Genomic DNA, 14,153 nt, shown 5'->3' on the forward strand with positions numbered 1-14,153 from the left:
TGCCCATTAGCCAACTCAGCAGCGTAATGCCGATTATGACGACACGAGTGTAAGGACAACGCAGTACCTAGTGCGACCCGGTTGGGAATCGAACCCGGACCGCTTCGGGCTTTTTCTTTTCCTCAGTTTATTGGCTTCCGGGCCGTGCCCATCAGTTAGCTGAGCAGCGTAATGCCGATTATGACGACACGAGTGTAAGGACAACGCAATACCTAGTACGAACCTGTTTGGAATCGAACCGGGACCGCTTCGGGCTTTTTCTTTTCCTCAGTTTATGGGTTTCCGGGCCGTGCCCATTAGCCAACTCAGCAGCGTCATGCCGATTATGACGACACGAGCGTAAGTACAATGCAATACCTAGTGCGACCCGGTTGGGAATCGAACCCGGACCGCTTCGGCCTTTTTCTTTTCTTCAGTTTATGGGATTCCGGGCCGTGCCCATTAGCCAACTCAGCTGCGTAATGCCGATTATGACAACAAGAGCATAAGGACAACGCAATACCTAGTGAGACCCGGTTGGGAATCGAACCCGGACCGCTTCGGCCTTTTTCTTTTCCTCAGTTTATGGGTTTCTGGGAAGTGCCCATTAGCCAACTGAGAAGCGTAATGCCGATTATGACGACACGAGCGTAAGGACAGCGCAATACCTACTGCGACCAAGTTGGGAGTCGAACCCGGACCACTTCGGACTTTTTGTTTTCCTCAGTTTGTGGGCTTCCGGGCCGTGCCCATTAGCCAACTCAGCAGCGTAATGCCTATTATGACGACACGAGCGTAAGGACAACGCGATACCTAGTGTGACCCGGTTGGGAATCGAACCCGGACCGCTTCGGGCTTTTTATTTTCCTCAGTTTATTTGCTTCCGGCCCGTGCCCATTCGCCAACTCAGCAGCGTAATGCTGATTATGACGACACAAGCGTAAGGACAACGCAGTACCTAGTGCGACCCGGTTGGGAATCGAACCCGGACCGCTTCGGGCTTTTTGTTTTCTTCAGTTTATGGGCTTCCGGGCCGTGCCCATTAGCCAACTCAGCAGCGTAATGCCGATTATGACAACAAGAGCGTAAGGAAAACGCAATACCTAGTGTGACCCGGTTGGGAATCGAACCTGGACCGCTTCATGCGTTTTCTTTTACTCAGTTTATGGGCTTCTGGGCCGTGCCCATTAGCCAACTGAGAAGCGTAATGCCGATTATGACGACACGAGCGTAAGGACAGTGCAATACCTACTGCGACCAGGTTGGGAGTCGAACCCGGACCACTTTCGGGCTTTTTCTTTGCCTCAGTTTATTGTCTTCAAGGCCGTGCCCATTAGAAAACTCAGCAGCGTAATGCCGATTATGACGACACGAGCGTAAGGACAACGCAATACCTAGTGCGACCCGGTTGGGAATCGAACCCGGACCGCTTCGAGCTTTTTCTTTTCCTCAGTTTATGGGCTTCTGGGCCGTGCCCATTAGCCAACTGAGCAGCGTAACGCCGATAATGACGACACGAGTGTAAGGACAACGCAATACCTAGTGCGACCCGGTTGGGAATCTATTACGGACCGCTTTGGGCTTTTTCTTTTCCTCAGTTTATGGGCTTCCGGGCCGTGCCCATTAGCCAACTCAGCAGCGTAATGCCGATTATGACGAAACGAGTGTAAGGAAAACGCAATACCTAGTGCGATCCGGTTGTGAATCGAACCAAGAACCGCTTCGGGCTTTTTCTTTTCCTCAGTTTATGGGCTTCCGGGCCGTGCCCATTAGCCAACTCAGCAGTGTAATGCCGATTATGACGACACGAGCGTAAGTACAACGCAATACCTAGTGCGAACCGGTTGGGAATCGAACCCGGACCGCTTCGAGCTTTTTCTTTTCCTCAGTTTATGGGCTGTTGGGCCGTGACCATTAGCCAACTAAGAAACGTAATGCCGATTATGACGACACGAGTGTAAGGACAACACAACACCTAGTGCAACCCGGTTGGGAATCGAACCCGGACCGCTTCGGGCTTTTTCTTTTCTTCAGTTTATGGGCTTCCGGGCCGTGCCCATTAGCCAACTCAGCAGTGTAATGCCGATTATGACAACAAGAGCGTAAGGACAACGCAATACCTAGTGCGACCCGGTTGGGAATCGAACCCGGACCGCTTAGGGCTTTTTCTTTTCCTCAGTTTATGGGCTTCTGAGCCGTGCCCATTAGCCAACTGATAAGCGTAATGCCGATTATGACGACACGAGCGCAAGGACAGCGCAGTACCTACTGCTACCAGGTTGGGAGTCGAACCCGGACCGCTTCGGGCTTTTTCTTTTCCTCAGTTTGAAGGCTTCCGGGCCGTGCCCACTAGCCAACTCAGCAGCGTAATGCCGATTATGACGACACGAGTGTAAGGACAACGCAGTACCTAGTGCGACCCGGTTGGGAATCGAACCCGGACCGCTTCGGGCTTTTTCTTTTCATCAGTTTATGGGCTTCTGGGCCCTGCCCATTAGCCAACTGAGCAGCGTAACGCCGATTATGACGACACGAGCGTAAGGACAGCGCAGTACCTACTGCGACCTGGTTGGGAGTCGAACCCGGACCGCTTCGGTCTTTTTCTTTTCCTCAGTTTGTGCGCTTCCGGGCCGTGCCCATTAGCCAACTCAGCAGCGTAATGCCGATTATGACGACACGAGTGTAAGGACAACGCAGTACCTAGTGCGACCTGGTTGGGAATCGAACCCGGACCGCTTCGGGCTTTTTCTTTTCATCAGTTTATGGGCTTCTGGGCCCTGCCCATTAGCCAACTGAGCAGCGTAACGCCGATTATGACGACACGAGCGTAAGGACAACGCCATACCTAGTGCGACCTGGTTGAGAATCGAACCCGGACCGCTTCGGGCTTTTTCTTTTCCTCAGTCTATGTACTTCCGGGCCGTGCCCATTAGCCAACTTAGCATCGTAATGCCCATTATGACGACTTGAGCGTAAGGACAACGCAATACCTAGTGCGACCCGGTTGGGAATCGAACCCGGACCGCTTCGGGCTTTTTCTATTCCTCAGTTTATGGGCTTCCGGGCCATGCACATTAGATAGCTGAGCAGCGTAATGCCGATTTGACGACACGAGCGTAAGGACAATATAATACCTAGTGCGACCCGTTTGTTAATCGAACCTGGACCGCTTCGGGCTTTTTCTTTTCCTCAGTTTATGGGTTTCCGGGCCGTGCCCATTAGCCAACTCAGCAGCGTAATGCCGATTATGACGACACGAGCGTAAGTACAATGCAATACCTAGTGCGACCCGGTTGGGAATCGAACCCGGACCGCTTCGAGCTTTATCTTTTCCTCAGTTTATGGGATGTTGGGCCGTGCCTATTAGCCAACTGAGAAGCGTAATGCCGATTATGACGACACGAGCGTAACGACAACGCAATACCTAGTACGAACCTGTTTGGAATCGAACCGGGACCGCTTCGGCTTCTTCTTTTGCTCAGTTTATGGGTTTCCGGGCCGTGCCCATTAGCCAACTCAGCAGTGTAATGCCGATTATGACGACACGAGCGTAAGTATAATGCAATACCTAGTGCGAGCAGGTTGGGAATCGAACCCGGACCGCTTCGGCCTTTTTCTTTTCTTCAGTTTATGGGCTTCCGGGCCGTGCCCATTAGCCAACTCAGCACCGTATTACCGATTATGACGACACGAGGGAAAGGACAACGCAGTACCTAGTGCGAGCAGGTTGGGAATCGAACCCGGACCACGTCGGGCTTTTTCTTTTCCTCAGTTTATGGGTTTTCGGGCCGTGCCCATTAGCCAACTCAGCACCGTAATGCCGATTATGACGACACGAGCGTTAGGACAACACAATACCTAGTGCGACCCGGTTGGGAATCGAACCCGGACCGCTTCGGGCTTTTTCTTTTCCTCAGTTTATGGGTTTCCAGGCTCTGCCCATTAGCTAATTCAGCAGTTTAATGCCGATTATGACGACACGAGCGTAAGAACAACACATTATCTAGTGCGACCCGGTTGGGAATCGAACCCGGACCGCATCGGGCTTTCTCTTTTCCTCAGTTTATGGGCTTCTGGGCTTTGCCCATTAGCCAACTCAGCAGCATAATGCCGATTATGACGACACGATTGTAAGGACAACGCAATAACTAGGGCAATCTGGTTGGGAATCGAACCCGGACCACTTCGGGCTTTTTCTTTTCCTCAGTTTATGGGCTTCCGGACCGTGCCCTTTAGCCAACTCAGCAGCGTAATGCCGATTATGACGACACGAGCGTAAGGACAACGCAATACCTAGTGCGACCCGGTGGGGAATCGAAACCGGACCACTTCGGGCTTTTTCTTTTAGTCAGTTTGTAAGCTTCCGGACTGTGCATATTAGCCAACTCAGCAGCGTAATGGTGATTATGACGACACGAGCGTGAGGACAACGCAGTACCTAGTGCAACCCGGTTGGGAATCGAAACCGGACCACTTCGGGCTTTTTCTTGTCCTTAGTTGATGGGCTTCTGGGCCGTGCCCATTAGCCAACTCAGCAGGGTAATGCCGATTGTGACGACACGAGCGTAAGGACAACGCAATACCTAGTGCGACCCGGTTGGGAATCGAACCCGGACCGCTTCGGGCTTTTTGTTTTCTTCAGTTTATGGGCTTCCAGGCCTGCCCATTAGCCAACTCAGCAGCGTAATGCCGATTATGACAACAAGAGCGTAAGGAAAACGCAATACCTAGTGTGACCCGGTTGGGAATCGAACCCGGACCGCTTTGGGCGTTTTCTTTTACTCAGTTTATGGGCTTCTGGGCCGTGCCCATTAGCCAACTGAGAAGCGTAATGCCGATTATGACGACACGAGCGTAAGGACAGTGCAATACCTACTGCGACCAGGTTGGGAGTCGAACCCGGACCGCTTTCGGGCTTTTTCTTTGCCTCAGTTTATGGTCTTCCAGGCCGTGCCCATTAGAAAACTCAGCAGCGTAATGCCGATTATGACGACACGAGCGGAAGGACAACGCAATACCTAGTGCGACCCGGTTGGGAATCGAACCCGGACCGCTTCGAGCTTTTTCTTTTCCTCAGTTTGAAGGCTTCCGGGCCATGCCCACTAGCCAACTCAGCAGCGTAATGCCGATTATGACGACACGAGTGTAAGGACAACGCAGTACCTAGTGCGACCCGGTTGGGAATCGAACACGGACCGCTTCGGGCTTTTTCTTTTCATCAGTTTATGGTCTTCTGGGCCCTGCCCATTAGCCAACTGAGCAGCGTAACGCCGATTATGACGACACGAGCGTAAGGACAGCGCAGTACCTACTGCGACCTGGTTGGGAGTCGAACCCGGACCGCTTCGGTCTTTTTCTTTTCCTCAGTTTGTGGGCTTCCGGGCCGTGCCCATTAGCCAACTCAGCAGCGTAATGCCGATTATGACGACACGAGTGTAAGGACAACGCAGTACCTAGTGCGACCTGGTTGGGAATCGAACCCGCACCGCTTCGGGCTTTTTCTTTTCATCAGTTTATGGGCTTCTGGGCCCTGCCCATTAGCCAACTGAGCAGCGTAACGCCGATTATGACGACACGAGCGTAAGGACAACGCCATACCTAGTGCGACCCGGTTGGGAATCGAACACGGACCGCTTCGGGCTTTTTCTTTTCCTCAGTCTATGGACTTCCGGGCCGTGCCCATTAGCCAACTTAGCATCGTAATGCCCATTATGACGACTTGAGCGTTAGGACAACGCAATACCTAGTGCGACCTGGTTGGGAATCGAACCCGGACCGCTTCGGGCTTTTTCTTTTCCTCAGTTTATGGGCTTCCGGGCCGTGACCATTAGATAGCTGAGCAGCGTAATGCCGATTTGACGACACGAGCGTAAGGACAATATAATACCTAGTGCGACCCATTTGTTAATCGAACCTGGACCGCTTCGGGCTTTTTCTTTTCCTCAGTTTATGGGTTTCCGGGCCGTGCCCATTAACCAACTCAGCAGCGTAATGCTGATTATGACGACACGAGCGTAAGTACAATGCGATACCTAGTGCGACCCGGTTGGGAATCGAACACGGACCGCTTCGGCCGTTTTCTTTTCTTCAGTTTATGGCCTTCCGGGCCGTGCCCATTAGCCAACTCAGCACCGTATTACCGATTATGACGACACGAGCGTAAGGACAACGCAATACCTAGTGCGATCAGTTGGGAATCGAACCAAGAACCGCTTCGGGCTATTTCTTTTCCTCAGTTTATGGGCTTCTGGGCCGTGCCCATTAGCCAACTCAGCAGCGTAATGCCTATTATGACGACACGAGCGTAAGGACAACGTGATACCTAGTGCGACCCGGTTGGGAATCGAACCCGGACCGCTTCGGGCTTTTTCTTTTCCTCAGTTTATGGCCTTCCGGGCCGTGCCCATTAGATAGCTGAGCAGCGTAATGCCGATTTGACGACACGAGCGTAAGTACAATGCAATACCTTGTGCGACCCGGTTGGGAATCGAACCCGGACCGCTTCGAGCTTTATCTTTTCCTCAGTTTATGGGATGTTGGGCCGTGCCTATTAGCCAACTGAGAAGCGTAATGCCGATTACGACGACACGAGCGTAAGGACAACGCAGTACCTAGTACGAACCTGTTTGGAATCGAACCGGGACCGCTTCGGGCTTTTTCTTTTCCTCAGTTTATGGGTTTCCGGGACGTGCACATTAGCCAACTCAGCAGTATAATGCCGATTATGACGACACGAGCGTAAGTACAATGCAATACCTAGTGCGACCCGGTTGGGAATCGAACCCGGACCGCTTCGGCCTTTTTCTTTTCTTCAGTTTATGGTCTTCCGGGCCGTGCCCATTAGCCAACTCAGCACCGTATTACCGATTATGACGACACGAGCGTAAGGACAACGCAATACCTAGTGCGATCAGTTGGGAATCGAACCAAGAACCGCTTCGGGCTATTTCTTTTCCTCAATTTATGGACTTCCGGGCCGTGCCCATTAGCCAACTCAGCAGCGTAATGCCTATTATGACGACACGAGCGTAAGGACAACGCGATACCTAGTGCGACCCGGTTGGGAATCGAACCCGGACCGCTTCGGGCTTTTTCTTTTCCTCAGTTTATGGGCTTCCGGGCCGTGCCCATTCGCCAACTCAGCAGCGTAATGGCGATTATGACGACACAAGCGTAAGGACAACGCCGTACCTAATGCGAGCAGGTTGGGAATCGAACCCGGACCGCGTCTGGCTTTTTCTTTTCTCAGTTTATGGGTTTTCGGGCCGTGCCCATTAGCCAACTCAGCAGGGTAATGCCGATTGTAACGACACGAGCGTAAGGACAACGCAATACCTAGTGCGACCCGGTTGGGAATCGAACCCGGACCGCTTCGGGCTTTTTCTTTTCCTCAGTTTATGGGTTTCCAGGCTCTGCCCATTAGCTAACTCAGCAGTTTAATGCCGATTATGACGACACGAGCGTAAGAACAACGCATTATCTAGTGCGACCCGGTTGGGAATCGAACCCGGACCGCATCGGGCTTTCTCTTTTCCTCAGTTTATGGGCTTCTGGGCCGTGCCCATTAGCCAACTCAGCAGCATAATGCCGATTATGACGACACAAGCGTAAGGACAACGCAGTACCTAGTGCGAGCAGGTTGGGAATCGAACCCGGACCGCGTCGGGCTTTTACTTTTCCTCAGTTTATGGGCTTCCGGACCGTGCCCATTAGCCAACTCAGCAGCGTAATGCCGAGTATGACGACACGAGCGTAAGGACAACGCAATACCTAGTGCGACCCGGTGGGGAATCGAAACCGGACCACTTCGGGCTTTTTCTTTTCCTCAGTTTATAAGCTTCCGGGAGGTGCATATTAGCCAACTCAGCAGCGTATTGCTGATTATGACGACACGAGCGTGAGGACAACGCAGTACCTAGTGCAACCCGGTTGGGAATCGAAACCGGACCACTTCGGGCTATTTCTTATCCTCAGTTGATGGGCTTCTGGGCCGTGCCCATTAGCCAACTCAGCAGGGTAATGCCGATTGTGACGACACGAGCGTAAGGACAACGCAATACCTAGTGCGACCCGGTTGGGAATCGAACCCGGACCGCTTCGGGCTTTTTGTTTTCTTCAGTTTATGGGCTTCCGGGCCGTGCCCATTAGCCAACTAAGCAGCGTAATGCCGATTATGACAACAAGAGCGTAGGGAAAACGCAATTCCTAGTGTGACCCGGTTGGGAATCGAACCCGGACCGTTTCGGGCGTTTTCTTTTACTCAGTTTATGGGCTTCTGGGCCGTGCCCATTAGCCAACTGAGAAGCGTAATGCCGATTATGACGACACGAGCGTAAGGACAGTGCAATACCTACTGCGACCAGGTTGGGAGTCGAACCCGGACCGCTTTCGGTCTTTTTCTTTGCCTCAGTTTATGGTCTTCCAGGCCGTGCCCATTAGAAAACTCAGCAGCGTAATGCCGATTATGACGACATGAGCGTAAGGACAACGCAATACCTAGTGCGACCCGGTTGGGAATCGAACCCGGACCGCTTCGAGCTTTTTCTTTTCCTCAGTTTATGGGCTGTTCGGCCGTGACCATTAGCCAACTGAGAAGTGTAATGCCGATTATGATGGCACGAGTGTAAGGACAACACAACACCTAGTGCGACCCGGTTGGGAATCGAACCCGGACCGCTTCGGGCTTTTTCTTTTCTTCAGTTTATGGGCTTCCGGGCCGTGCCCATTAGCCAACTCAGCAGTGTAATGCCGATTATGACAACAAGAGCGTAAGGACAACGCAATACCTAGTGCGACCTGGTTGGGAATCGAACCCGGACAGCTTCGGGCTTTTTCTTTTCATCAGTTTATGGGCTTCTGTGCCCTGCCCATTATCCAACTGAGCAGCGTAACGCCGATTATGACGACACGAGCGTAAGGACAACGCCATACCTAGTGCGACCCAGTTGGGAATCGAACCCGGACCGCTTCGGGCTTTTTCTTTTCCTCAGTCTATGGACTTCCGGGCCGTGCCCGTTAGCCAACTTAGCATCGTAATGCCCATTATGACGACTTGAGCGTAAGGACAACGCAATACCTAGTGCGACCCAGTTGGGAATCGAACCCGGACCGCTTCGGGCTTTTTCTTTTCCTCAGTTTATGGGCTTCCGGGCCGTGCCCATTAGATAGCTGAGCAGCGTAATGCCGATTTGACGACACGAGCTTAAGGACAATATAATACCTAGTGCGACCCGTTTGTTAATCGAACCTGGACCGCTTCGGGCTTTTTCTTTTCCTTAGTTTATGGTTTTCCGGGCCGTGCCCATTAGCCAACTCAGCAGCGTAATGCCGATTATGACGACACGAGCGTAAGGACAACGCCATACCTAGTGCGACCCGGTTGGGAATCGAACCCGGCCCGCTTCGAGCTTTTTCTTTTCCTCAGTTTATGGGCTTCCGGGCCGTGCCCATTAGATAGCTGAGCAGCGTAATGCCGATTTGACGACACGAGCTTAAGGACAATATAATACCTAGTGCGACCCGTTTGTTAATCGAACCTGGACCGCTTCGGGCTTTTTCTTTTCCTCAGTTTATGGGTTTCCGGGCCGTGCCCATTAGCCAACTCAGCAGCGTAATGCCGATTATGACGACACGTGCGTAAGTACAATGCAATACCTAGTGCGACCCGGTTGGGAATCGAACCCGGACCGCTTCGAGCTTTATCTTTTCCTCAGTTTATGGGCTGTTGGGCCGTGCCTATTAGCCAACTGAGAAGCGTAATGCCGATTATGACGACACGAGCGTAAGGACAACGCAATACCTAGTGCGACCCGGTTGGGAATCGAACCCGGACCGCTTCGGCCTTTTTCTTTTCTTCAGTTTATGGGCTTCCGGGCCGTGCCCATTAGCCAACTCAGCTGCGTAATGCCGATTATGACAACAAGAGCGTAAGGACAACGCAATACCTAGTGAGACCCGGTTGGGAATCGAACCCGGACCGCTTCGGGCTTTTTCTTTTCCACAGTTTATGGGTTTCTGGCGCGTGCCCATTAGCCAACTGAGAAGCGTAATGCCGATTATGACGACACGAGCGTAAGGACAGCGCAATACCTACTGCGACCAAGTTGGGAGTCGAACCCGGACCACTTCGTACTTTTTCTTTTCCTCAGTTTGTGGGCTTCCGGGCCGTGACCATTAGCCAACTCAGCACCGTATTACCGATTATGACGACACGAGCGTAAGGACAACGCAATACCTAGTGCGATCAGTTGGGAATCGAACCAAGAACCGCTTCGGGCTATTTCTTTTCCTCAGTTTATGGGCTTCCGGGCCGTGCCCATTAGCCAACTCAGCAGCGTAATGCCTATTATGACGACATGAGCGTAAGGACAACGCGATACCTAGTGCGACCCGGTTGGGAATCGAACCCGGACCGCTTCGGGCTTTTTCTTTTCCTCAGTTTATGGGCTTCCGGGCCGTGCCCATTCGCCAACTCAGCAGCGTAATGCCGATTATGACGACACAAGCGTAAGGACAACGCAGTACCTAGTGCGAGCAGGTTGGGAATCGAACCCGGACCGCGTCGGGCTTTTTCTTTTCCTCAGTTTATGTGTTTTCGGGCCGTGCCCATTAGCCAATTCAGCACCGTAATGCCGATTATGACGACTCGAGCGTTAGGACAACGCAATACCTAGTGCGACCCGGTTGGGAATCGAACCCGGACCGCTTCGGGCTTTTTCTTTTCCTCAGTTTATGGGTTTCCAGGCTCTGCCCATTAGCTAACTCAGCAATTTAATGCCGATTATGACGACACGAGCGTAAGGACAACGCAATACCTAGTGCGACCCGGTGGGGAATCGAAACCGGACCACTTCGGGCTTTTTCTTTTCCTCAGTTTATAAGCTTCCGGGCCGTGCATATTAGCCAACTCAGCAGCGTAATGCTGATTATGACGACACGAGCGTGAGGACAACGCAGTACCTAGTGCAACCCGGTTGGGAATCGAAACCGGACCACTTCGGGCTTTTTCTTGTCCTCAGTTGATGGGCTTCTGGGCCGTGCCCATTAGCCAACTCAGCAGGGTAGTGCCGATTGTGACGACACGAGCGTAAGGACAACGCAATACCTAGTGCGACCCGGTTGGGAATCGAACCCGGACTGCTTCGGGCTTATTCTCTTCGTCAGTTGATGGGCTTCCGGGCCGAGCCCATTAGCCAACTCAGCAGCGTAATGCCGATTATGATGACACGTGCGTAAGGACAACGAAATACCTAGTGCGACCCGGTTGGAAATCGAAACCGGACCACTTCGGGCTTTTTCTTGTCCTCAGTTGATGGGCTTCTGGTCCGTGCCCATTAGCCATCTCAGCAGGGTAATGCCGATTGTGACGACAAGAGCGTAAGGACAACGCAATACCTAGTGCGACCCGGTTGGGAATCGAACCCGGACCGCTTCGGGCTTTTTCTTTTCCTCAGTCTATGGACTTCCGGGCCGTGCCCGTTAGCCAACTTAGCATCGTAATGCCCATTATGACGACTTGAGCGTAAGGACAACGCAATACCTAGTGCGACCCAGTTGGGAATCGAACCCGGACTGCTTCGGGCTTTTTCTCTTCGTCAGTTGATGGGCTTCCGGGCCGAGCCCATTAGCGAACTCAGCAGCGTAATGCCGATTATGACGACACGAGCGTAAGGACAACGCAATACCTAGTGCGACCCGGTTGGGAATCGAACCCGGACCGCTTCGTTTAGGAGGAACGCTGCACTTCGTGTCCAATCACACGTCATAGGATTCATCTAAATTGCGGGTTATTGGAGTCCGCTTTCGAAGACAGCATAACGAATTGGGACAATAAATTACAAAACGTATTGTTACGATCGCTTCTTTTACTTTGTCTTTCATATTTATCATAGAACAACGTAAGGTGTCACATCTCTTTCCTGTTATCGCTATCCAACGTACTTAAACAGCTGAAACACAGCAGAATTAATTATCTGAGTGTAGGGAAGGATATTAATCTTTTCAATGGTGAAGAAACACATGTTTGATCTTAAATAACCGTTTTACCGCACTGTATCAAATTACAAAGAATAAGACAAATTGTTTCCTTTCATTCAAAAGTACGTGAAGGTGTCCGAGTTGAGTGAACGTACGAAGATGACAGATAATGTTTCTAGTTGCTGTGACAACTGGCAGCTGGCTCTAGATGTAGAGAAATGTAAGTTAGTGCAGATCAGTACGAAAAAGAAACCCACTGTGATCTAGTACACTGGTGTGTAATAAGCAACTTGACACAGTCACGTCGTTTAAGTGTCAGTCAAGAACAAGCCAAAGCAGTATGAAATGGAATGACTCTACGAAGGTGACCGAGCCGTGCGTGGCTCGTGTTTGTGCCGTATCTCATCTGATATCCAGTTTCTTCTGTACTACCAGCTCGTTATGTTGTGTCGCTCAGTGCCCGTGAGCGGCAGCAGCGGCGCTTATCGATATAAGGCGTGGCATATTATCGCTGCTGGCAACGGCCTTGCCGCAGTGGCTACACCGGTTTCCGTGAGATCACCGAAATTAAGCGCCGTCGGGCGTGGCCGGCACTTGGATGAGTGACCATGCACTGTTGCAATTTTTCCGGGTGCACTCGGCCTCGTTATTTCAATTGAGGAGTTACTCGACCGAATAGTAGCGGCTTCGGTCAAGAAAGCCATCATAACGACCGGGAGAGCGGTGTGCTGGCCCCACGCCCCTCCTGTCAGCATCCGGCACTGGTCCCGGTAGGCCACTCGTCGCCTGACGACAGAGTGTTTTTTTTAAATATTATCTCTGATTACTGTTATTACGTCACAGTTGTCGTGCGTTCGGAGTTAATTCGGATCTGCCAGTGAATTGGGAGGCGCTAGGAGTGCAGTTCGGACCTGGCAGTGTTTGACTCGGGAAGCGGCAGGACTGCGGCAGGGAGGTCCAGAAAGCCACGGCTCGCCGACGATTGCCATTACGTATCACCTGGTTGGTCGTCGGTCGGTTCGATGACGTGTACGTTGGCTGGCTATCACTTATAGGTTGCCTGCGTGAGCCGACTCGTGAGTGGCCCTTGTTAACGGACTGCCACTGCCGTTAGCACTGTCTAGTCCTTCGTGCAAGTGTTCGTCAAACTGTGTGCAGCTTGTGATGTCGACTGCTCAACTATTTTGGTGGTGTCCCCATGATGTGTGGCAGTCGGTGGGTCGACGTGGATCAGACAGTTAACATCACCGTGGCACAGTGGGCCGGGCCAGCTGGCGGTCTGTGCGCAGTGTCGGAGTGTGTGGGAGCTGTTCCTATTGCTACGAGGCTCGTGGCTCACCGACCCAGGATGCGTGGTGATTCATTCACCGAAACCAGTCCGTTCACGCTGTGCCGTCGGTCTTCGTGGCTGGCTGTTGGGGGTATTCCCATGCGCAGCAGCGAGTGTTTTGCCACCATCCGGGGGAGTTTAGCTTTATTTTGGTTTTTTGAAGTCCGGTGCACCGGCGGAATTTTCTGCCTGTGGCCGTTAGCGTTCCAGTTACCTGCCCTGGCCGCTGACGTAAAATTCAGGCAGTGTCCTTTCCTGACCGTGTTGTCGCTGTCCAACACGTGCAGCTTATGCATACTTGGTTGTGGGTGGCTACGCCTTTTACGTTTTGGCGTTGGAGTTCCTTGTGTCCTGGTCAGGTGGAAAGCAAGTCGTCTTGTCGGTGGGTCCGTTGACTCTCTCTGGGTTGGGTTGCCGGCGGGTCGGATATAGCTGGGCTGACTACCTGTCTCCCCTAAGCGAACGATAATATTTCAAGTGCAGACCGACCCCCGGAAACTTCTGAGCGCCGCTGGCTGTACTGCCCTTTCTTATTGGTGTTTGATTGTGTATTTTAATGGCTTACAGCCGATGGTTTGAATTTGTATGCTTCTAGCTGGGTTTTAAATATTGCACCTTCAGAAGCTTTTAAGTTTAAATTCTTTACTTGTTAAACTTAGATTGTTTGTGCCTTCATCCTGTGTAAAATATTGTTTAAATATTTGAGTCTTCTCTCTACTAAAAGTTATTTTAGTCGCATTACGTAATCGGTTCAGCGGTTTTTAAATTAAAGTTCTTGCCTTTCAAGTATCAGACTGTTTGGGGCCTTCAGCCAACTACAAGATTAGGCCTTCTGCCTTGTTTGTTTTTTAAAATTATTTTTACCTGC

The 14,153-nt window shown here is 51.7% G+C and overlaps 1 protein-coding gene across 1 annotated transcript in view; it reads right to left on the reverse strand.

Annotated features, from left to right (window-relative positions):
- The window catches only part of LOC126295394 (uncharacterized), a 766,077-nt gene that overhangs the window by 488,587 nt on the left and 263,337 nt on the right, over nucleotides 1–14,153 (reverse strand). The window lies entirely within an intron of this gene.

This window comes from Schistocerca gregaria, chromosome 11 (assembly GCF_023897955.1).
Source record: "Schistocerca gregaria isolate iqSchGreg1 chromosome 11, iqSchGreg1.2, whole genome shotgun sequence".
Classification (NCBI taxonomy): domain Eukaryota; kingdom Metazoa; phylum Arthropoda; class Insecta; order Orthoptera; family Acrididae; genus Schistocerca; species Schistocerca gregaria.